Below are 24,084 nucleotides of genomic sequence, written 5' to 3' on the forward strand. Positions count from 1 at the left end.
AGCAGGTTGTATCTAGAAAACGCAACATTAGTTCTCGCAGGTATCTGGTCAGAAGGAACAGAAAAGGCTGTTTTAACTGGCTGACTAATACCTCATGTTCTTAGCTGGTATCAGTAACAAAAACCCTCCTCTGTGAAAGCAGACAATGGCCAAGCATAAAAAAGTATGTGTGAACCTACTTGTGTGAACCTACTTCTGTTCACAGCCAGCCCTTTCAAGGTCAAATCTCAATGGTGCAAAAATAGGATTAGCCAGTGTCAGCTTTATTATTTGAGAAAAAAACTGAAGAGGAATTTTCACTTGCTAAATTTTTTAAAATTAGTACTTCATTGTCAACACTTGGCTATACTGTCAGAAAATAATAAACAATCTTCATATTGCTCTGAAATGCAAATGAAGAAGCACATTTTTTTCTATCCTCAGTGCCCACTGACACCTGGTGTGTAAGCAATTGTGGCATCATGTTAGATTTGGCTCTTTGTGTTAGTAAATATTAAGGTGGCACAAGAGGAGTAGTTCAGAACTGATCTGCTTTACAAGATTTAGAGTGATTCCATAAAGGAACATCTCAAGAAAGAGGAAGAAAATTCTTCCAGTATTTGTCCCAGAGTAGTGCTCCTCCCATACCTAATATTTATTCCAAAGACTCACTTTCAGTACTCAAAGGGAGGACAAAGTATTACCTGAAACCAAAATTATCAGAACTAAATTTGATTTGCCTGCATTATCAGCAGCAGCTAGCAGGATCTTGTTAGCATGTAATTTATTGAATTAAGTTATGCGTTACTTTGGGGATTTTGCTGGCACTTAACACTGTAAATGGGTGAATTATTTATTCCAACACTTTGTTTCTAGTAACCGAAAAAAACTGAGGATAATCAGGTATATTTGTAAATTCTATGAAATTCTCATATGCTGAGAGGAGGAGATATTTCACAGGATGTGTGGGAAGCTACCAGCAAAAGAAAATGAAAAACATTTTTGCAAAGATTTATTTACACCCAAATTGCTTTTTACCTGAGAAAAGTAAAAAAGTATAATATTTCTATGTTTCCATAAAAACGAATAGTTTCTTGACAGAATGTGTGCTACTGACAGCTCATTTTATTACTAGAAGGCTCTAAAAGAGCAGGTATACATGGTTTTATAAGATAAGGGGAAGGCTGACAGCTGATTTGAGCAATCTCATTAGCTAATCTATCAATATGATAGATTAATTTTTTATAAAGGTCTTGGAAAAAAGACCAACCAACCAAAGCCCACAAAATCAAACAAATAACAAGAAACTAGGTCAAAACCAAAATCTGGTTGGTTTGATGCCTATCAGGACATTTTCCCTTCCTTCACACTGAAATAAACCACATTTTACTTCAAAGACATTTCAAGGGAATGTTGACAAGTGTGGGCTAATAGCTCCAGATTCAACCCATTCCAAGTGTCAGTTATGCCCCGGGATCACTGTCATTTTTTGCCTAATAATTTTTAGTTGCTTTAACTTTGCTTGTTCTACACTGGAATTTTTCTTCTCTTACTATACTGGAAGCCTCTCTGCTCTGCAACCTGCTGCTATGCTGCTAGCAGCATCTGACATTGTTTTCTACAATAGAGACAATGAAATAAACTGTATTATGGAGTCCGTATTCTTCCGCTCTGCTTGGAATGCTGTAGCTGAAATGGTCTCCTAGCATTACACTATGCATTCAAGTTTGGCAGACTCTCTCTCCACTGCAAGGGAGCCAAAGAAAAATGGCATCCAAGGATGTAGGGATGGCTAGGAACGGTGTGAATATATGCCAGCCTCCAGGGCAGCTTTACAGTGAGCCTATCGGCCAACAGTGCAGTAAGACCAGCAGAAGCAAGAGGAGACCTGCCAGAAAGCCAGATGATAACCCAGATGTCACTGCTGGGGAAAAACCAACATCAACAACAAAACCCCGCACATTTCTGAGCTTCGTCTCTGGACACCAGAGTTGCCAATTTATCACTTTAGCTGTCATAGGAACTGGCTGGAAACGCTAGATCATTCATAGATCATCTCAGATTGATAAAGTTTTGTTCTCTGACAAACATTAATAAAATGTGACAGAGGACTTCAAGGTAAATTGAAGAAAAGAGACAACACTGATTTACATTATGGAAATTAGATTTTTTTGCATCTCTGTCTGGATACATTAGTATCAGACTAGAACATCTATAAACCATAAATACCTCTGCATTCATTGCAATTTATAAATGAGTGCTTTACTCTCAATACATTTCTCAGTTTCTGAGCTGGGTTATTTTGTTTTTACTGTATGCTGCAAAGTGTAAAACAGAATAAAACTGATGGAACATTCTTTGAAATCCCACCAGCTTCCAAACACTCTGATTATGTCTGCAAATTTACATTTCGTAATACACAAATAAATGCCCACCTTAAATTTTCCACACTAGTGTTGCAGTGTCAAAAAAACCTTCAAAGATATGAAATGCCCAAATGGCCACTGCTGTCACAAATATTTTACTTCTGTCTACACCAAAATTAGCACTTTCTGTCAATATTACATCTGCTCGTATTAAGTTTATTGAAAATTTTACTTGCTCTAAATCTATTACAGGTATCAGCAAAACTCAGACTACCTTCTTTAAAGCCATATTGTGGAGTATTCTGTTCAGCCAATGGCAGAGACACTCCAATGATCACTGGACAATAAATACATTTTCCCCTTAATTTCTTTCTCTTATGCCATATATACCTCCAAATAAGATTCTCATCAATGCTACCACCAGGTACCATTTATATCTGCCCTGCCTTCAAAACGTTTAAGTGTAATCTTTACCCTTATAAACTGTCTTATAACTGTCTTTATACCCTTATAAACTGAGCAATGTCAAACTGAGATAGCTATCTAAGCCTAGAACTAAAAAAACAGCAAAGTACGCGCACGTCACATGTATACACACGTTAGCACTACTACAAGGGTCCTGTCATTTAGGATAAGGGGGTGTTTTTCCTCAAAGATAAGGGCAATGCAGTATTTGAGTCATTAGTATAACTATAACATAGCTTTTTCCGTTTTAGAGTTGCCTATTGCCAGCCACTACCAGAGACATTCAGATTTTTCAATGTGAATTTAGTAGCAAAGTCAGGTTCTTTAAGCAATTAAATAAAATGACTAGGAATACTAAACCTACTTCCGCCAGGACATTCTGACAGGCTCGAAAAGTGGACTGAAAAAACGGAGGATTAGCAGCTGATCTAAAACAAAGGTATTAGGATATGGTCCAAGACTGTTCTGACCTGTGTGGGCCGACCTGCATTTTGATGTACAGCTCCATTAAGGTCAGTTAATTTTCTCAGGGGAACAGGAGTTCACACCTACAGATTAGGCTCTAAAACTCTGTGGTGATTTGAGAAGCATAAGAATCATAGCTTGGAAAAGACCTCTAAGATCATCAAGTCCAACTGTCAACCAAGCACCACCAGGCCTACTAAACCATATCCCAAACTGCCACATCTGCACATTTTTTGAACACCTCCACGGATGGGGACTCCACCACCTCCGTGGACAGCCTATTCCAATGTCTGATCACTCTTGCAGTGAAGAAATTTTTCACAGTATCTAATCTAAACCTCCCCTGATGCAACTTCAGGCCATTGCCTCTTGTCCTATCATTAGTTACCTGGGAGAAGAGACCAACACCTGCCTCACTGCAACCTCCTTTCAGGTAGTTGCAGAGAGCAATAACATCTCCCCTCAGCCTCTTCTTCTCCAGACCAAACAGCCCCAGTTCCTTCAGCTGTTCCTCGTAAGGAGGAGACTTGTTCTCTAGACCCCTCACCAGCCTCATTGCCCTTCTCTGGACACGCTCCAGCAACTCAATGTCCTTCTTGTAGTGAGGGGCCCAAAACTGAACACAGTATGCGAGATGCAGCCTCACAAGTGCTAAGTACAGGGGCACGATCACCTTCCTAATCCCGCTTCCCACACTATTCCTGATACAAGCCAGGATGCCCTTGGCCTTCTTGGCCACCTGGGCACACTGCTGGCTCATGTTCAGCCGGCTGGAGACCAGCACCCCATGGTCCTTTTCTGCTGAGCAGCTTTCCAGCCACTCCTCCCCAAGCCTGTACTGTTGCATGGGGTTGCTGTGACCCAAGTGCAGGAGCTGGCATTTGGCCTTGTTGAACCTCCTACAGCTGGCCTCGGCCCATTGATCCAGTCTGTCCAGATCCCTCTGCGGAGCCTTCCCACCCTCAAGCAGATTGACACTTCCTGCCCAACTTGGTGTCATCTGCAAGCTTACTGAGGGAGCACTCAATTCCCTCATCCAGATCATTGATAAAGATGTTAAACAGAACTGGACCCAAAACTGAGCCCTGGGGAACACCAGTCATGACTGGCCGCTGGCTGGATTTAACTCCATTCACCACCACTCTCTGCACTCGGCCATTCAGCCAGTTCTTTATCCAGCTAAGAATACACCCATCCAAACCACGGGCAGCTAGTTTCTCCAGGAGGATGCTGTGGGGAGCAGTGTCAAAGGCCTTACTAAAGTCCAGGTAGACAACATCCACAGCCTTTCCTTCATTCACTAGGTGGGTCACCTGATCATAGAATGACATCAGTTGGTCAAGCAGGATCTGCCTTTCATGAACCCATGCTGGCTGGGCTTGATTCCCTGGTTGTCTTTCACAAGCCCAGGGAGCACACTCAGGATAAATCACTCCATAATCTTGCCCGGCACCGAGATCAGGCTGACAGGCCTGTAGCTCCCAGGATCCTCCTTCTGGCCTTTCTTGCAGACGGATGTTACACTGGTGATCCTCCAGTCATCTGGGACCTCCCCTGTTAGCCAGGACTGCTGATAGATGATGGAGAGTGGCTTGGCCAGCTCCTCTGCCAGTTCCCTCAGCACTCTTCGGTGGATCCCATCCAGCCCCACAGACTTGTGAGTGTCCAGGTGGCAGAGCAGGTCATTAACTGCTTCCTGCTGGATTATGGGAGGTTTGTTCTGCTCTCCTTCCCTATCTTCCAGCACTGGGGGCTGACTACCCTGGGAATAACCAGTCTGACTGTTAAAGACTGAGGCAAAGAAGCCATTAAATACCTCAACCTTTTCCTCATCCTTTTTGGCAATATCCCCCCTCACATCTAATAAGGGATGGAGACTCTCCTTGGCCCTCTTTTTGTTGTTGATGTATTTGTAAAAACACTTTTTGTTGTCCCTTACAACAGTGGCCAGCCTGAGTTCTAGCTGGGCCTTTGCCTCTCTCATTTCCTCTCTGCATGACTTAATGATAGCCCTGTACTCCTGAGTCGCCTGCCCTTTCTTCCATAGGTGGTAGAACCTCCTTTTTTTCCTGAGTCAATTACCTACATTACAGCCAATAAAATCTATGCTAAGCACAGATATTAACAAATACACATAAAAACCTACAGGTAAGGGCTACATGCTCCATAGAAGTGGTAGAGAAAACTGGTCATTTTCCAGATACTAAGCATATTAAAAAGTTTTTATCTATAATAAGTTCACCAATAATTCACTATTAATTAGCACATATTTTGTGAAACATTTTTTATAACTTTATAAAACATCTTCTTTTTGGTGTAAATCTTCCCACTCCTAACTGAATTCAGATCTGCAAAAATGCATTATTTTAACATTATTACTTTATGGCACTCCTTGTTGGTGTCGTATTTGCATCACATAGTTTTGTAGTACTTTTTTTAATGCAGTTTTTCACTTTCAGAGTTTTGTTCATTCAGGTGCTAATTTAGGTTCATTAAGGTGTGTTCATTTTGGTGCCTAATACTAAAGTAACCTGCTTCCTCAGAATAAGCACTTCTCCATTTCTTTAAAAGGGGCAGGAAAAAACATAAAATAATAAATGTCTGACCTTAATGACACATTTAAATGTACTTGCATTTAAACTGCCCCAATTAAGCTTCAAAGCTTACACCTGGAAGGCTAAGCTGGTTGAGGGACCACTACTTTCCCGTCTCAATTATTGCAAGATTAGGTTAAGAGATCACCTGCATGCTGATTAGCATATAGTAATAATACACGTCAACTTCAGAAAAGTCAAGCAGAAAGCTGAAATTCCTAGACTGTGGCAGCAACTAGACAGTTTCTTTAACCTGGGAGTCCCATCTTTTGTTCATACAATTGCATATGTCTTATGGTTATGCAGTCAAACCTCAGGCTGAACATTCAACTTCTAACTACCACAGTGAAGAAAATTAGTCTTCTCTCTCATTTCAAATTCTCATTTAAATTTTAGATGGTATTGCAGCATATGATTCAATAAAGGATTTAAAGTTTATTTCAGAAGATCATAGCTGCATTTTGAGGGCTGCAGCTTTTAATAACATCTGCCATTTTTTTCTTCCACCACAAAGTCTATGCCTTTCCTTCTGCTTGAAATCAGAGGAAGAAATAAATACGACAAGAAAGTTCATTAGCTCTAACATCTTCAGAGAAGTGTATTGAATGTATTAATCAGGACAGCTTTAAAAGAGCATTAGGATGCATGCCATCTTTTTCTTCCTCTGCTGCTCTCATTCTCTGAAAAGACCTTAAGGGCAGGTAAGCTTCAAACATATTTAGGCCAAGACTGTAGTACATCACAGTATTACATATGGTGCACAGAACATGTATGAACTATTCAAGTATAGACACATGTAAATATATAGAGAAAACAAAATAATTGTTTCTAGCATATCTCTAATGTTTATGACTCCACTCAAAAAACATTTAAAAAACATTTAATCAGAATCTCCTGTTGATTACAGAACACTCTGTATACGGCATTTTAAAAATTAACAATTCCTAGTGAGATTACGTTTTGGACATGAAAATGATCATGTTTTCTGTTGGCTTACTAGTGCTGACTAAAAGTCATTAGCCAGCTTTTTTCCTAGTTAACGCAGAAAAAACTTCACATCAACGAAAAGAAGGCAAAAAAACATAAGGGTTCTCTGTTGCACACAATTTTTACACATATACCCCATGCCAGAAAAACACCTGTGAAATTACTTTTTTTAAGATGAAGTTATTCAAAGTGAAAGCAAAACATTAAAATATTTATGACACCAGCACAAAAAGCTAAAGTTCTTCTAAACTGTCCCCAACATGTTTTAAGCACAAAGCTAGTCCAATTTATTACGTCCATTTACTCTCCAGAATGGGGAGACTCAACTAAACCAAGAGTCCTCGAATTCTGGTCAACAGGCCATAAGCATAAACACACCCCCAAATTACTTACTGTAAGAACGATAAAAGATTCATTGAGACAAAACAAGTGTTTCTGCACATGTAAGGAAGCAAATTAATGAAAGAATATAAAAGTTAAAAAGGATCATCCAAAGCTTAGCGTATTTTGCTATGTTAGTCACATAAAAAATCTCTGCAGGGAAGGCTTTGGGTCTGATTTAATTTGATGTCTTCAATCTGTTTGGTTAAAGATGTTTATGAGAAGGCTGTCTAACTATCTTTGGGTAGAACCTGAAATGTAAGAAGGTGGCCTTTTGCATACACACATAGGTTCTGCTTTTCACTAAACCTTCCTTATTTACCTTCCTTACTTACACAGAATAAAGAAGACTTTTTCTGAATGAATTTATTTGTTCATCTAGCTGCACATGCAAACAGATCTGCTACCATCATACTGAACTGGAATCTAAATCTGAGTTCTGTATGCCAGACCAACGTCTCCCATAGCATTTTACAATTAGTTGTTCTTCCTGCTACTTAATATTCTTAGAACAGAAACAAGATGCTGAAACTGATATGATGACTGCCATTCAAGAAAAATCATCATATTCATAATTATACAAACAAAAGCTGCTGATGACACTAATTAGCAAGTGCCATTATACAATTAACTGACTGGGAATGTAAAAAGCTAATGCATTATGTACTTGATGGTGTGCCTGACAACACACACATCACATTTAACAGATTTCAAAGAAAATGAAAACCTTAACTTTAAAAAAAAATTTTTTTTTTAACTGCCTGTCAAAGCAAGGATTTCTTAGGACCAAGCCAAGACAGAAGCAGGGATTTCATTCAACAGCAAAATACCATGATATTCTGTATTCAGACACCACAATGTTTTGAAGGCTTCCTAGAAGTGTATCACGCCTGCAACTCAAACTTAAACGGGTAAAACACATGACATTCCAATCCGTCATAAAACACAAGATTCAGTTGATGCCACCTATGCACTAGGAATTCTTACCAGAAATACTAAAAAAAAAAAAAGAATACTGCATTCTTTCTCTCTTGGATAAAATTCACCACTTAAAAAACGTGTAATTGAAAATACATAAGATTAAATGATTGTCACAGGAAAAATGTATGAAATCAAATCCCTCATATTAAAATAATTAGCCATTTCTTTCTATGGCATTACTTTTTTTTTTTTTTTTACTTTTTGAAACATGGATTCAGATCAAAAATTATGACAAAAATTTATAATAAAAAAATCATAAAATCCTCAGATTTGAAAAACAAACAAAATCTTTAAATTAATTATAATTTTTTTCTCTCTTCCACAAAATAAAGGAAATTAAAACTAACAGAACATAAGTGAAGCCTAAAAAAAGACATAAATTAAACCTGCAGGCCTGATTCTTGCATCACCTACTCAGCTCAATATAAGAATGATTCACTTCTATATAATTACTATGCTCCGGATTGAATTCATGAAAACCTCCATACTCAACAAAACCTCAAAATACCCTAAACATTTAACCAGATCACGCTCTAAGCACTGACTCAGATTTAAAAGGTTTCTAAAGGCGTATAGGCATTCAGTACAAAGAAAAGACCTGATAGCATTTGACACCTGTATTAACAAAATACAGGCTTAGAAGTGACCAACTCATTTTTTGAAAATCAGAGTAAGCCACTGGCACAAAGTTATGCAACCCTGAAAAGAACAAAGCATAAATGGAGCACAATCAGCATTCAAAAGGTCAGCTTTAATATCCCCAAATGAGACATTCATAACAAAGTAACTGAAGGAACAAAACACCTTAGATCCTCTCCAAAGCAGCAGAGGAATTTGCCCTAATGCACTACAGTGTTGCCTTCAGTAGTATGTATTTCCAATCACATGATCACCTATGTGCTATATATCTCTTGGACTTTAATGATATAGGACAATGTAGTAAAGCTTATTTTATCATTTCCTCATTCTTAGCATCCAAATTTAATGCTTTACCAGTAAATTAGTTTAAAGAAATAATATTTTAAAATAACTTGAAGATTGATGGCAAAGAACTCTTTATGAGGAAACGACAATTACTACCTTGTCCTATACCATTAAATCATAATTTTATTTAATCTGGGTACTTCTGTAACATTTAATAACTAATGAAAAAAAGAAAAAAATAATGCATAATTACTAGACTTTTTAAAATATGATAAATAATATTAACTTAGGTAAAAACAGTGGAACACATTAGTCAGTAAAGGTTGCAAGAAACCCGCTATCTTCTAGTACGTATGTGTCTTCCGGAAAATATGATCATAAGGACTGGCTCCTTGGAATAAAGAATGGGAAGGTGCTCCGCCGTGCAACAACAGGTTTGAACTAGAGTTATTCGCCCTTTTCAGTTTATTTTGTAATTAAAACCAAAGCATGGAAGGGAAGAAAAAAAACAAAAATATCTGTCACTGCTGGGGGCCTAGACTTCATTGGAGAAGATTTGAGCGTTCTGACCAGAAATTTCACTTTAATTATTTCACTTCTGACTGAAAGACACATTAAATGTCGTTCTTCTTTCTTAAAAAAAAATGCCTTGTAACATCACAGAAACAATCATTACCCCTTAAAAGTATTAATACAATAAGTCCACTTACATGAGCAGAAAATGCATATTAAAAGCTTTTTCTTTTTCAAGTGGGAAAGCAAGCAATGGAAAACTATTTTCTGATTTGTACCTTTCAGCCTTATCACAAACCATGTTAACTACCAGCAATTCTTACCCACTTCAATGAAAATTCATTTCTGAGGGAGTAGCAGGTGTATAGAACGACACATAATCAGTCTACAGAGTCCTTATTTTGGTCAGAACTGAAAATGAGTAAGACTATGATTCACCATTCAATAAATACAAGAACCCACCTGTGCCCTACACAAAGAACAGTACTCTGTGCCTGTCTCAGCGGACTCAATGGGTTTGACTACACTTACCTGCTCATAATGCTCAAATGGATCGTACAGATATTTTGGCCTTTACAATGAAAACAAGACCATAAAAATACACTGAATTTTCTCATATTCATAAATATCTAATTCAGTTCTCCTAGCACTTCACCATAGTCAATCAAAATTATACCAGGATTCAATGTGGCCTCAGGGTACTTTTACCTAACACTTCTTTGGATGTACAGCCTGAGATTTTCAAACATTATTTCTTCAGGAAAATCAAAGCAAAGCACTCCTCTTCCTCTTACATAACAAAAATTCAACATGATGACCACTCAGGACTGGGCCATAAAATCAAAGTTTGTTCAAGCTACAGAAGACTGCACAAACTGCAGAATCATTGCTCAGTTTACTAAGGAGAAGAGACACTTACTGCACACTTCGTACCCTTCATAATAAGACAGAAAAAAAACTTGAATCCCACACCTTGTGGCTTAAGATTTTTATATTCAGCAGCCTACAAATCTTACATATTTGAACATCTTGCTTTATATCCAGCAACTTCTTGGGTCACAAACCCTTGGGTTTACTGGTAAGTATGTGCAATGGTCTATGACTTCAATTCATGAAAGTTTTATTCCCACATATGATCTATGTGTGTATCCACAAATACTTGAACATACATATCCTATTATATAGAACTCCAGGTTACTTATGTATATTAATTAAGAATTATACTCTAGTCACTTTTAAAACCTATTTTTCCTGTGGTTTCAGCCTGTATGCATCTTTGCTTCAGGATACTTGAGCTTTTACATTCCACATTAGCTACTGCATAGTCACATGTGAATACAGGCACTACTGAAACTCCATAGTCTAAAAGTGATCATTTGCATAAGCTTTCCACCTCCGAAGAAAAGATCAGCTTGCAGAATGAAAGCTCAGGTATGTGGTCGTGGCTCCAAATGTTATTAACTCTTTTAATTCTTCAACTGTTTTGTAGGAATTAAAGACTATGATTATCTTTGTGGAAGTCTTTATTCAAAAACACTCAAGAAACAAAGCAAATGTAACGCAGCACGTAGCACCTTCATGTCCTGACAAATCTCTAATATGCGCTCTGAGCCAACAACACCCTTTGATCCACAACAGAATGCCCAAGTCAGAGTTCAGGTAAGGAAGGGGAGCTGCAAATGGGTACGTGAATATGGCTAGGTAGTGAGTTGGACCTCACCCACAGCGAGTGCCAGAAAATCACTTGAGAAAACCATCAAACGTACAGTTACACAAAACCAGGAAAATGTTACCTCCTTCTGTATCTCAAGCTCTTTTGTCTTTGATCTAACAACCTCAGTCTTGAACATCTGTAAGCCATCATCAATTATCTAGCCACAACAGGATGACAGCAAAACAAACTATATTTGGCTGGACCCTCTATTCCAACATGCCCTAACAGAAACCTAAATTACATCGTTGCCCTAAAACACAAATCCCATAGTAGTTTCTTGGTTGGACTGAGAACCTCTAAACCAAATTGAGCCAACAACCCACTCAGTCATAGCTAGTGTCCCAAGCCTAGTGCTGCTTTATTTAAGATGATGAATCACTCTAAACTTCCAGTTATTTCTTCTTCTTAATGTTTTACACTACCGTTATTATAACTGGAGCTACTTACAGAACGTGAAACTGCCCTGCATGATTACAGCTATGATTGCACACACATATACTTGAAAGAATACTTGTTCAAACCTTCATAAGTAACATTTTAGCTGAAACAATCTATTGCTATCTCTGCTTCCAAAACCCATCTTAGTGACCAATTTCTACCCTTCTAAAAGCTATGTATGTTTCTCTGTAAGAACAGAATTCCATACAAGATCCTGATCTAATCTTCTGCTAACAGAATTTTCTCAGCAGTGGAAGGTAGTCTTCACAGCACACAACTGGACCAGAAGCGGGAAGTTCATGCTGTCAATAACCTTCTTTCACCCTTCTCGGTGCTCTCTCTGGAGCTGGTACCAGCAGACAACTACACAGAACAACGGACTGTCACGAAGTGGCACACTGTCACTTAGTCATGTCCTGGCCCTTGAGGTTCCAATGTCGTAAGACATACGCAGCATCATCCAGACCAAGAATGCTCATTGAGTTAATTTCATAGCAGTCCCATTTTCAGTGTCTTTTGAGGATGGGGGAAGGAGTGAGTGGAGAAGAGGTAAGTGGAGCTATTCCTGAAGGAGTGTTCGGCATGTATTCAATACCTCACAGCATCAGGACTGCTGATGAGCACCGGTTCTTCCAACAAACTGAAGTCTATGGTGTGATGTTGTCAGTGCCAGTTCATCACATTGCATGAGAGGACTACTCTGATGCTATCTCAATGATAAATGAACCATACAAATATTTAAGTCCTGGAGAAAAATACAGCAAAAGCCATACTGAGAGTCATATGCAAACATTAAAGACCTGTGGATATTTTAAGGCTTACAGTGACAAGTCCACCACAAAAATGAAATAATAAATGACCGACATTGAAATTTAAAAGTCAAGAAAAAAGTTCCTAAGATTTCATTTAAATCATATTTTTTCCATCATTTCTGCTTGGTGACTAAGTGCAGTCTTTCTTCTTTGTAAAACAAACAAACAAAATCCAGCAAGAATATCAGCTTGGCATCGAAAACCCTGAAGAACTGGGCAATCATTTTGTGTCTGTTCTTGACATACAGGTTAAGAAATGTACTTTAGTGTCTATAAAACTGTAATGTTTCTTTTTTGAGTAAATTTACCTTAAAATTGATCTGAATGAAGAAGTAGTAATATTAGTGAGTTTGACAATTATTTCTAAAGCATATTAGGGAGCTTTGACAATTATTTCTAAATGCATATTGAATTGACCAGAAGATTAGGTGAGCAAAACAAATTTTACTGTTTTATTTCCTTTGTCTCCTACCATTTACTGGTAGAAGAGAGAGCATTTGTCAGCAAAGAAGAATGAATATGTGTGCCGAAACAGGTTATTAAAAAAAAAAAGGAACACAGAAGTTCCTTACATAGTAAACAACACAAAAATATTTCAGCACAGCATCTGCTACTCCACTATTGTTTCCCAAATAGATGGCTTCTGACCATACATATTCTAAGAGACCATCTTACTTGTTGTTTCCAAGCATAAAGGTTCTCTGTTCCAAGATCACAAAGGAGAATACAATTTTGCTCAGCTGTGTAAAATACTGTGTTAAAATTGAATTTTATATGACCTATACACACCGCTAATCTTAAATTTATTATAATAAATACAATTTATCATAAAGATCTTAATCTTTTTAAGTTATACATGTAGAATGATAAAACAAAATATTTTGCTTCTGTAGAAGGAAATAAGTCAAAATAACCTTTGCAGTACAGATTTCCATAACCCATGGTCAGAAATGGAGCTGCAGTCAAGCAACTTCCGCTTTTAATATGCAGCTTATACATGGAGGACATCAGAAAAGGATCAAAGCACTTATGAAAATACAAATGAGTTGTTTTCTATAAAAAAGGAAGAATTTTCCAACTTGAATTTTGATTGCATGACTTGATTGGTATATGGAAATGTAATAACTGTAGTTTGTTTCAGCTATCTTAGACAACAATTTCAACTGTAAAACAGACTGAAATGAAATTTTAACACGCTGTTAATGGTATTCATTTTCAGTATCCTTACAGTTTAGAAAAGAAAGCAGACGTAAGCAAAGCATATTTATTCATCAAAGATGTTCCTTTAAAAAGAAGTAGGGCTTTTAGTTTAAGGCAAGTACACAGATAAAATTTTTATAATCCATAAACATCCAGTAATTATAATCACACAGGTACAACTCTCTTAAACTGTTCAGTTCTGTGTGTCCAGCTGAATTGCCCTACGGTATGCAACAGAGCAATATGGAAAGCTCACCTCGAACAACTATTATTCCAAAATATAATGGAATGTAAAAACGTTTTAACCTTCTTCCAACTATGTGTGAAAGTTGATTTGACTCATCCCAGGGAATGAAATCAATCTTGCTATTCTTAAGAGAACTAGAGAAACACTTCTCAGTGTCAAAACATAACATTTATTGCACATTTCCTGTTTAGGTGTTTTCTTCCAATAACGATACTACAGAGGAACTAATTCCCCATATATGGCAATCTTTAAATTCTACCTGTCTTTGCGACTACCATTTTTCTATCCAGGTCAGGCTGGACGGGGCTCTGAGCTACCTGATCTAGTTGAAGATGTCCCTGTCTCTGGCAGCGGGGTGGGACTAGACTTTAAAGGTCCCTTCCAGCCCAAACTATTCTATGATTCTATGATACTATCATAGTCAACCTTCCAAATGAGAAAGATTCACAGGATTACCCAAATGTAGCTGAAGTAGGAGCAATTTTGCCAACTCCTGGTAACAGTGATATCCAATGTACATTTGTATTTCTTTGGTGAAATCAAGGTGTAAACAAGGACATAATGTGGCATTTCTGGGAGTGATAAAAGATACCACCTGTGACCAGTCGCAGGAAGTCCAGCTGGAGTCCAGTCACTACTGCAGAACCCCAGAAGTACATACTGGGGCCAATACTGTTCAACCTTTGCATTAATGACATGGACAATGGGCAAAGTGCACTCTCAGCAAGTTTGCTGATGATAGAAAAAAGGCAGGAGTGTGACTGATAGGCCAAATAGTTGTGCCACTCTTCAGATGAGCTCAACAGGTGTATGTCATGAAGTTAACAGTGGGAAGTGCAAAGACAGGCACCTGGGGAGGAATGACACCAGGCGACAGCTGATGCATAGCTGCCTGGAAAGTCGGTCTGCAGAGAAGGACCTAGGAGTCGTGGTGGACCACAAGTTGAACATTAGCCAGCAGTGTGTACTTGGGAGTAAAGAAGGCCAGGAGCCTTCTGGGCTGCATTAGGAGAAGTGCTGTCAGCAGATGGAAGGAGGTGATCCTTCCCCTCTACTCAGCCCTGGTGAGACACACCTGGAGTGCTGAGTCCAGTCCTGGGCTCCCCAGGACAAGCATGTCCTGTGTCTCTCCAGGACATGGACATACCGGCATGAGTCCAGTGAAGGGTCACAAAGATGATATACGCACCTAGGAGGAAAAGGTGAGCGAGCTGGGACTGTTCAGCCTAGAGAACAGAAGTCTTAGGCAGTTGTCTTAGCCATATGGAAAAATACTTCATGGGAGGGTGTAAAGAAGACAGAGCTAGACCCCTGGACATCCAGCATATCCAGTGACAGGACAGAAGGCAACAGGCACAAACTTAAATGCAGAAAATTCCATGCAAATGGAATTTTTCCTCCTCCAAGTGATAGAGGAGCCCACGAGGAGTAGTGCCATGCTAGACCTTGTTCTCACCAACAAGGAGGGGCTGGTGGGGAATGTGAAAGTGCAGCCTTGGCTGCAGTGACCGCGAAATGGCGGAGTTTAAGATCCTTACAGCAGCGAGGAGGGTGAGCAGCAAGCACGCTACCCTGGGCTTCAGGAGAGCAGACTTTGGCCTCCTCAGGGATCTGCTTGGTAGAATACACGGGATAAAGCCCTAGACGGAAGAGGGGCCCAAGAAAGCTGGTCAGTATTCAAGGATCACCTCCTCCGAGCTCAGGAGCGATGCATCCCGACCAAGAGGAAGTCGGGCAGAAATGCCAGGAGGCCTACATGGATGAACAAGGAGCTCCTGGCCAAACTCAAGCAGAAGAAGGAAGCGTACAGAGGATGGAAACAAGGACAGGTAGCTTGGGAGGAATACTCAGAAATCGTCCAAGTAGCCAGGGAGCAAATTAGGAAAGCTAAAGCCCTGACAGAATTAAATCTGGACAGGAATGTCAAAGGGAACAAGAAAGCCTTCTATAGGTATGTCAGTGATAGAAGGCAGACTAGGAAAAATGCAGGGCCCCTCCAGAAGGAAGCTGGAGACCTGGTTACCCGGGATGTGGAGAAAGCTGAGGTGCTGAACAATGTTTTTGCCTCACTCTTGAACAGCAAGTGCTCTAGCCACACCGCCCAAGATGCAGAAGGCAAAGCTGGGGACTGGGGGAATGAAGAACCGCCCACTGTAGGAGAAGACCAGGTGCACAAGTCCATGGGGCCTGACGAGACGTATCCGTGGGTTCTGAGGGAACTGGCAGACGAAGTTGCCAAACCACTCTCCATCATATTTGAGAGGTCGTGGCAGTCTGAGGAGGTCCCCACCGACTGGAGAAGGGGCAACATCACCCCCATTTTTAAAAAGGGAAAAAAGGAAGACCCGGGGAACTACAGGCCAGTCAGTCTCACCTCTGAGCCTGGCAAGATGATGGAGCAGATCCTCCTTGAAACCATTCTCAGGCACATGGATAACAAGGAGGTGATTGGGGACAGCCAACATGGCTTCACCAAGGCCAAATCGTGCCTGACCAGCTTGGTAGCCTTCTATGACGGGGTTACAGCATTGGTGGACAAAGGCTGGGCAACTGACATCATCTACCTGGACTTGTTCAAGGCATTTGACACTGTCCCGCATGATGTCCTTGTCTCTAAATTAGAAGGACATGGATTTGACAGATGGACTACTCGTTGCAGAAGGAACTGGCTCGATGGATGCACTCAAGGAGTTACAGTCAATGGCTTGATGTCCAGGTGGAGACCAGTGACGAATGGTGTGCCTCAGGGGTCAGCACTGGGGCCGGTGCTGTTCAATATCTTTCTTGGTGCCATGGACAGTGAGACTGAGTGCACCCTCAGCAAGTTTGCTGACGACACCAAGCTGTGTGGTGTTGTTGATATGCTGTAGGGAAGGGATGCCATTCAGAGGGACCTGGACAGGCTGGAGAGGTGGGCCTGCATGAACCATATGAAGTTCAACAAGGCCAAGTGCAAGGCTTTGCACGTGGGTCAGGGAAATCCCAAACACAAGTACAGGCTGGGCAGAGAGTGGCTCAAGAGCAGCCCTGAGCAGAAGGACTTGGGGGTATTGGTGGATGGGAAGCTCAACATGAGCCACCAGTGTGTGCTTGCAGCCCTGAAAGCAAACAGTATCTTGGGCTGCATCAAGAGAAGCATGTCCAGCAAGGCAAGGGAGGTGATTCTGCCCCTTTACTCTGCTCTTGCCAGAACCCACTTGGAGTACTGCATCCAGCGCTGGGGGCGCCCAACATAAGAAGGCCATGCATGTGTTGGAGCAGGTCCAGAGGAGGGCCACGAAGATGATCAGAGGGCTGGAGTACCTCTCCTATGAGGACAGGCTAAGAGAGTTGGGGCTGTGCAGCCTGGAGAAGAGAAGGCTCCGGAGTGACCTTCTAGCAGCCTTCCAGTACCTGAAGGGGGTCTATAGGAAGGATGGAGAGGGACTTTTCACAAGGGTGTGTAGTGATAGAACAGAGGGGAATGGCTTCAAACTAAAAGAGGGCAGATTTAGATTAGATATTAGGAAGAAATTCTTCACCATGAGGGTGGTGAAATACTGGAACCGGTTGCCCAGGGAAGCTGTGGATGCTTCCTCCCTGGAGGTGTTCAAGGCCAGGTTGGATGGAGCTCTGAGCAACCTGGTCTAGTGTAAGATGTACTTGCTCATGGCAGGGGGGCTGGAACTAGATGATCTTTAAGGTCCCTTCCAACCCTTCCCATTCTATGATTCTAAATAAAAGAAAAAGACTTTTTTAATGTGAGGATGGTTGAACACAGAATAGGTTGCCCAGACAGTTTGTTGACTCTCCATCCTTGAAGACAGTAAAAATCTAACTGGACACAGCCCTGGTCTTATGCTGCTCTGACCCAGGGACTTGGAATAGTTCATCTCCAGAGGAGCCTCCAACCTCAGCCATTCTGGGATTCCATAATACCATTGTGCGAGGGTTGACAAAGTTCCTGTATTTAGCTCTAGAAAACTACAAAGGTGAATGACATATATACCAAAGTACCAAATGCATATGCACACTTTCTGTACCAAATTACATTAACTGTTACAAGAAAAAAAAGTCACTTTGACCTTCAAAACCATTCTATCCTCTCTTTAGAAGGTATTATGAACTTTAAGAGTTTCATGTAAAATCATTTTGGAAAACATTGAAGACATTCACATAATTAGTTGATTAGCTGCTACCTATGTCAACAGTTCTCCAGTAAAGTTCTACTGACTGACAAATGGTATTTTAACAGATACCCGTGGTCACAATGTCTTATATTGAACACAATGGAAAGAAAGGCAGCCAGCAAGCAGGTCCAATGCCTTCACCTGCCAAGGAAATCGCTATTCCACTCAGGATGTGCTGAACACAAGGCAGGCACTGGAAAGCAGCCTCTTTCATACCTAAGAAAAGGGAGACCTTACTCCTGAACAGCAGTCCCTGACCTGCTGGATAATAGGATACTGTATTAAAGAAGCTATTAAGTTTGTTTAGACCTCATAACTTGAAAACAGTACACCTGAAGACATATATCAGAAGAGTAGATGTTTGTTCTGTTTGTTGCTAAGCTCATGCTGCTTCCTGAGAATGAGGAAACCCTAGAGAAGGGAAAAAGATTGTTTTTGCCTTTAACAGATAGGCATCCCACACCAGGAAACATTAGTCACTACAGGTGGATTAGGCTGGCATTATCATAGTTTACAAAAAAACATTTCCTGTTACCTTCTTTAAATACATGTACTGGATATTGAATCTATACAATTTGCAGAAAACAATGCTGAAAGGACAGTACAGTTCTGGAAATTCTATTATAGAAACTGTCCAAAGAAGAAAAACAGTACCTTCTGCCTATATCTTTATGAAATTAATACTTCTGAATTTCTATTTTATCTATTACAGTTAATCAACTTAGAAGATATATACTCAATATGGATAAAATCAGAGAAATAGAAATTAAATTTAATCAAAAAAGACAAGACCATTCAATAAACAGTTCCTCTTGTGCATAATCAGAAGCAGACTGCAAATTTTAGTTGTTCGGAGTTCTGTCAATATTTGAAATTCAAATACCCATACAATTATTAACAAAATCATTATACAGCCATGAAAATCTAAATTCTAACAGCAAAGTAAAAATAAACACTGTGAAATTAATACATTTGCATTTCCCTCCTTTGTATTTGTCTTTGTTGTTGAAAAGAATTCTTGTTTCCAATTTATTAGTAGGACACTTTTAGCAGACAGAAATCTGATAACCCTGAATGAAAAATAAGGAAAAAAGTTACCCAACGATGAATATTCCACACAAAAAATAAAAAAGGGTCCCTGTGTAACAAGACAGCTCCACAGGTGCACATAATATATATATGTGCAATAAGAGTTTACAGAGTATTTCATCAGGGTTTAGCACAGAGAAATTTTTAGCCTTTCCCTTTCTCATGTATCCACTTCCAATTCTATGCAGCATTTATGACAGTATTCTCACAACTGTGAGAGTATCAACATGGTGACCTGCAAAATGATTTTATTTCTGTGCTTCTGTCCAGAAGCAGACCAATTAAAAATGAAAAGCTTACTCCTAAATTCAAGCTTCAGAGTACACTTTACTAATTTAGGGCCGGAGAAACTGACACATAATATAATCAATAGCCATGGAGGAAAGAAGAGAATTTCTGTAACTATTTGATGTGTCTCCAACTTCCCTTTCATTCATAAACACATTTGCAGGAGCACTTGTATGTGATAACTAGTATGACTATTCCAGTCATAAGCTATATACCACTGCATTTTTTTCTTGGACTTTTGCTGTATTCCACCCTGCGCAATCATAGCTAGTAAAGACTGGACTCTAACCTACTTCTGCACCAAATTCAAAATAAGTTGTGTCCTTGCACTACTAAAAATTTTTCACTATGCAGAAAACCACCCTTGATCTTTTACAATCAATGAATTTTCTCTGCATGATCATCTGAGTTACTCACTGAATCATAAGAGATGTTCAAACCACAACAGCAAATCCTAACGTCAGGAAGAAACTAAGATTGTCTCGGTAGTATTCTGTATATATATATATGAAAAGACAATACACAAAATTAAATTGGAAATACTGTATTTGCTGCTGAATAAATCTGCCATAATTTGCACCTAAATGTTAGTAATTTCACTCTAACTGAAGATGATAATATTTATGTGATCTGCAGTGTCAGCTGTGAAGTGTGGAGAGAATGACAGTGCAACGTTCTGCCCACACAAAGGCTTTTAGCTGTTGGACAGCAGCATCTGATGCTCTCTCCACTCTTCTGAGAGACTCCTTTAAATAAATACTTCCACTTTAGCTAGAGCTTTGATTTTTAGCAACAGCTTAATCAGAATTTTCAGCTTGGGAATCAACAGTTTCAGATCACAGAAAAGTTCTTATTTTTAATTACTAGACTGAATCTGAAAATACAGTACACATATATCATAATTACGCAACTATAAGGGGGGGAAAAAAAAGCATAAGCCCAGGTTTTGTTTGCTTTGTCTTGGAGGGGAAACGGAAGTGTTGACATAATCAATTGGAAGAGAGATATTCTACATTTGCTGTTTCACAGTACCGTAATTCAGGTACTTAGTTGTCCCTATTTCTCTCTCCCCCTTTTTGTTGTCATAATTTTTTAGTTGTCCCTATTTCTCTCTCCCCCTTTTTGTTGTCATAATTTTTGAAGTACCTCATGGACATACTATGACCACAGAAGCTTAGAAAAGACTTCAGAAAGACACCTCACCTTTTCCTCTACCTCACAGAAAAATCAGATGTGAAAGTAATACAGCATCAGAAAGATATTTTTTCAGCCTGTTTTTAAAAAACACAGTGATGAAGCAACCACAACCTCTATAAGCAATTTTCAGTCAGCCTTTGCAGATGAATGTCTTTTCTAATGCCTAAAATAAAGCTCCCAGGAATAGTTGAAGAAAAACACTCCAATACAAGTGGACACTGCAAATTTTAAACTATGTATTTCCTTGAATAAAGTCAATAAAAAGGAAAAAGTTAACAGGCAGCCTCTTTCTTTCTGAATACTAGACAATTCCATTTCTTTGATAATTTCTGTCAGAAGTGTATATATCCTAGATTTCTGTTAGCCTTGCGCAGACTCTCTCCAACTTACTGATGTGCAGAACCTCGTTCATTTATGGACATGAATACATGAACTGCAATGCACACTAAAGTATCTCACGGTATTTCCAAATTTTAATTTTCACCTTCTCTTTACTTATTTGCTCACTATGCTCCTAATGTTTAAACTTCCCAGTTTCCAGGTGTCTCATTTTCATCCCAGGTTGACTTTTTCAATGGATATGATGCTTTTGAGGGTCACTTTAGGATGACTTTGAGGATGATTTTATTAGTAAATGAAAACAACATTGCCATCATAAACAAGCAAAAAATTAAATGGGAACTTTTCAAGCACCTCCAGTTACTACTAATGTAGCATTCTGTTTGAACTACTGTAAAAGTCCATCTGATATATCTGAAGACAGGTCAATGATTCTAAAATGATAAAACACATGTTCTAACAAAGCTGGCACAATTTTTCCCCCTGGAAAGTTGACCATTAGCAGCTGTTGGAGGCAGTACTGATATCCAATTCAAAATCAATAGCAAAATTTATATCCTCTGCTGTAAGCTAAAAGATGACATTTCCTCAGCAATATTAAATAATAATAATAATAAAATTATGTAGATGTATCTATCTCAAGGATATTCCAGCAGATAGCATCCTGTTAGAACTGAAGTTATGATCCTTACAAATGATCACTAGAAAAAATGTTGCGTTCCCTTGAGGAATTTTGGGTAGCATAATGTCAGTAATAATTGCCAAGAATCAACTGATTCATCTGCCAGACTAGTGCAACTTCTCTGCTTTTTGTATAGAAGGAAAAAAATACAAAGAAATACCAGGGGAGCAGGTAAAAATGTGAATTTCACTGTCTTTCCCATCTGTTTCTTCTAAAATCATTTCTCTCAACTGTGCAAGTGTCAGGACGAATGAAATGAAAATGTCTGGAGTTGCATATATCATTGTCTTTTTAAGTTGAAGAAAGACTAAGCATTTTATACCAGTATTAAATTAAGTATGATCATGACAAAACATTTTCCTTGAGAGGGACAAGCAGGAATGTTCAGGGGTCTCAAAACAGAGACCTGGAGAGTGCCAATTTGCCACAGAGGAGAAGGACTAGAGTGCTAAGAACTCAGAGAAGATGAAGAATTTGTCATTTCTCAGTAGGAAAGAGGCACGGGATTTACTTTGTAAGTCTTTAGAAAATATTTTTTTCATTTTCACTGGTACAAGTCCAGTTAATTCCATAGCGTCACTCTGAATGTAAAAGAATCAGCTGAAGAACAGGAATTAACCATGCAAGCTACCTTCTCAGCAGATAAACGTGAATTTACCACATCTGAGAGTATGACTCCACATTTCAAGCTCAACATTTAATCATTAATTTTCTTCAACAGAGAATAATTCTAGCTCTTTCTGATCTAAGCAGTACTACATAATAACAGCAAAATATTTTCAAGCAGCTTTCTGGACTGGCAAAGGAATTTTTAGTAAACACTCATTTCTCTGGTTATTTAAAGAAAGACTCACAGTTCCTTAAAATATATTTGGTGTCAATGTCTAATATTACTGATATCATTAACAGCTTATAAAACGGCTATTTTCCACCCTTCTGTGGTCCCTGTCACCATTACCCTTTCTTGTCCACCCCTTTTATGCCTTTCCCCACCACTTCTTGAGCTTATAACAAAAAAAAAAAAAAAACCCACAAAAAAACCCAACCAACCAAAAAAAAAAATTAGTCTGGGAAATGGATTGTATGAGAAGAAAATGCAATTACTATACACAGCGAAGAGCTGTCTGTCAGTAATTACAAAGGCCAACAGTGCAATATGACCGCCAAGAACAATTAAGCTGAATTCTCAGTTATTTCAAAGGAATTCAGCTAAATGGACATGGAGAACAGTCTTTCCAATCATTTCACTATAAAAATTACCATTATCAAAGTACCATCTCTGACTTCACTTCAAATAAACCTGCAAAGGAATCATCTTTCCACTTGTAGTGGGTGTAAACGGCAAGATGTTGGTAGTAGGGGGGCTCGGCAACAGTCCCCTTGCTGGCCACAGCTGAGCCTGTCAGCCATGCTGGTGGTGCCTCTGTGATAATGTATTTAAGGAAGTGCAAAACACAGCACATGCAGAGAGGAGTAAGGAAAAAAATGTGAGAAATAGCCCTGCAAGCACCATGAGCAGAGACGTAAGGGAGGAAGTGCTCCAGGCAACCAGAGTGTTGACCACCTGCAGTGAATGGAAGAGACCATGGCAGAGCAAATGAATATTTTCTGCAGGACTTTAGCCCCTGGGAGCGACCCCATGCTGGAGCAGGGGAACAGGGTGAGAAGGCAGAAGCAGCAGAGATGAGCTGTTATCAGCTCATAACAACCCCCACTCCCCATTCCCCTGTACCGCTCAGGGCGCGGGGTGGGGAGCAGGCAGAAGATCTGGGAATGAGGGAATGAAGATGATCCTGGGGAAAAAAGGGAGGAGAGGTGGGAGGAAGCCGTGTTTTTTAATGTTGTCTTTGCTTTTCACTACCAAACCTACTTTAACAGGCACTAAATTAAATTCTTTTCCTCCAAGCTGAGTCTGTTTTCTCCATGGCAGTAATTGGTAAATGATCTTCCTGTCCTTATCTCAACCCATGAGCCTTTTCATCTTCTCTTCTCCCCCTGCCCTGCAGTGGAGGGGGAGCAAGAAAGCGGCTGGGTGGGGGTCTGGCAGTCAGCCTAGTTTGGGCCACCACATCATTACACATAGGAACCCACACTCATAGGAATGCCAGATGAATTTAATGCTGTCCTACTGTACTGAGGATTTTCACTTGAGTAGTGAACAAGCCAGCCAGTCACACATGATCTATCTACTGTGAGGTCAAAACAACTTCCCTTTTTTAAGGAGTGGAACTGTATTTATAAATTTTGCACAAGT

At 39.5% G+C, this 24,084-nt stretch overlaps 1 protein-coding gene across 2 annotated transcripts in view; it reads right to left on the reverse strand.

The window, feature by feature from the left end:
- Positions 1 to 24,084, reverse strand: part of LINGO2 (leucine rich repeat and Ig domain containing 2) — a 579,240-nt gene that overhangs the window by 490,675 nt on the left and 64,481 nt on the right. The window lies entirely within an intron of this gene.

Source organism: Opisthocomus hoazin, chromosome Z, assembly GCF_030867145.1.
Source record: "Opisthocomus hoazin isolate bOpiHoa1 chromosome Z, bOpiHoa1.hap1, whole genome shotgun sequence".
Classification (NCBI taxonomy): domain Eukaryota; kingdom Metazoa; phylum Chordata; class Aves; order Opisthocomiformes; family Opisthocomidae; genus Opisthocomus; species Opisthocomus hoazin.